Genomic DNA, 2,500 nt, shown 5'->3' on the forward strand with positions numbered 1-2,500 from the left:
TGCATAGAAAGCTTATAGATGCATTGTGTAGCACAAACACTTACCACACACACGCAAATATGTACATATTTATATGTAGATATATAGTACCTATGTGTGTCATTGGCAAAATTCGGTGTCTTGGCGCATAGCACTAGCTGTCACTAGCTGAGTTAACTTCCGGCCAAGAACAAAGTAACAAATATTATCGCAAGAGTTCGATCAACATTTCTTTTTTTAAATTGTAAGCATTCGTAAATTAATTTATTTTTTCGTTGCTTTTTTGTCTTTCATATATCTATATCTGTATATCTATAATCGTCAATCTATCTGTCCATATATATATAAATGTATATATAAATATAATAATATATACATATATTTGTATATATGTGTATAAACATATATAAATATATATTTATACATATGTATACATATGTCTGTGTGTGTATGTTGCAAAGTGTCGAAATGAGTAAACCTCTTCTGTTTATCATCGAGGATTAGCATTAGTATGTTTCCAATAGCTGACAGTTTCTGACTTTCATATATTTTTATATTCAATTTGCTATTTTATTCCTTGTCTGTTACCTTCTCATTCGTACCATTGAAAATGAGCTGAAGCCAGGAAAGTTACCTGACAGAGAAAGAGGGGGGAGGAAAGGAGGAGAGAGAGAGAGAGAGAAATGGGGGTGGGAGATAAATGCTAAAAATTAATCAGTAGATATCTGTAGAGCAGATACACATACAGTAAAAAAATGTAGATAACATAAAACCATATAATTGTGGTGAATAGAAGATACTTGTACAGGTGAGTAGCCAAAAAAAAAACAAAAAAAAAACAGAGCGACTGATAGCCAGACACACAGACAGACAGACAGATGGACAGACACAAAGACAGAGGAACAACCAGACAAGACATTCGGACTGACGGAAATACAGACAGGCAGACGATTGACAGAAAGGTCAGACAGACAGACATAGCAGACAAGCAGACGGACAGACAAAAACGACAGACAAATATACACTGAAAAATAGTACCTTGATGACCCAGATACAGTCTTGTTAAATGTCTTGTTAACGTTCATAGGCAGCATACTTTCAAGGCCGACAATCCTTTAAAATGTCCTTTCAGTGTCTTGAGGTATCGTTAGCTCCTGTTCATCCTACAGGCGCAAAAGTAACGGGGTCTTTATGTTTTATCGATTTTGAAATATGAAAGATATTGCATTAACGTTTCAGTTGGTAACAGAAGTAGTTCCCGAATAATATTTCATATGATTATATATATATATATATATATATATATATATATATATATATATATATATATATATATATATATATATATATATATATATATATATATAAGAAAGGAAGGAAGGAATTCTGCAATAAGTGATTTCGTTTCATGGCATAATTGATATTTATTGGTAAAAAATACAATTTATATTGAAATTCATAGTTCGCTCTACATTTCTTAGAAACATTTGCGGTGTACGATGCCAGGGCCAGATTCGTCGTATTCGTCCTTGCTAACCCACATGGACTGGAAGGTGGACAGAGAGGCCAGGATGGAACCGCCGATCCACACGGAATATTTACGCTCAGGAGGAGCAATGATCTTGATCTTGATGGTGGAAGGAGCAAGGGCAGTGATTTCCTTCTGCATGCGGTCAGCAATACCAGGGTACATGGTGGTACCTCCAGACATGACAGTGTTGGCGAACAGATCCTTCCTGATGTCAATATCGCACCTCATGATGGAGTTATAGACAGATTCGTGAACACCAACAGATTCCATACCAAGGAAGGAAGGCTGGAACAGAGCCTCAGGAGCACGGAAACGCTCGTTACCAATTTTTAAACCTGCCCGTCTGGGAGCTCGTAGGACTTGCCAAGAAGGGGAAACACCCGCGACTTCTCCACTCTCGAATCGGGGGCGATGTACAAAGTTTCCTTGATGACAAAACGTTTTCACGTTCAGCGGTGGGGGGTGAAGGGGGCCCACGTCAGTCATGTCTTCATCGGTATTTGGGTAAGGTCACACCAGAAAGATCGAGCGAAGAATAGCATGAGGAAAAAGGCAAAATCCTTCGTAACGGGGACCATTTTGGGAAAAAACCATCCCCGGAATCACGAGGGAACCAGGGGGTACGACCAGAACGACAGGAAAGCACGGCCGGATGGCCACGTACATGGCGGGCATGGAAAAGGCCCAAAACATGATCGGAGTCATCTTCCAGGTTCCCTTGGGGTTTTTGAGGGACCCTCAGTGAAATGTGGGGGATTCCCCGGGGGCAACACGGAGTTCTTTGAAAAAATGTATGCCAAATCTTCTCCATGTCGCCCCTTTGGTGATTCCCGCTCAATGGGGTATTTAAGAGTGAGGATCCTCCTTGCTCTGGGCCTCACACCACGTAGGCGCCCTTTCTGCCCCTTACCGCCATCACACCCTGTGAGGGCGCGGCCGACGAGGGGGGAAAGACGGGCGAGGGGCGTCGTCCCCGGCGAACCCGGCCCT

At 41.1% G+C, this 2,500-nt stretch overlaps 1 protein-coding gene across 1 annotated transcript in view; it reads right to left on the reverse strand.

Annotated features, from left to right (window-relative positions):
- LOC119597301 (actin-like) overlaps positions 1-2,500 on the reverse strand; it is a 10,702-nt gene that overhangs the window by 7,600 nt on the left and 602 nt on the right. The gene's annotated exons all lie outside the window — the stretch shown is intronic.

This window comes from Penaeus monodon, chromosome 39, assembly GCF_015228065.2.
Source record: "Penaeus monodon isolate SGIC_2016 chromosome 39, NSTDA_Pmon_1, whole genome shotgun sequence".
Lineage (NCBI taxonomy): Eukaryota > Metazoa > Arthropoda > Malacostraca > Decapoda > Penaeidae > Penaeus > Penaeus monodon.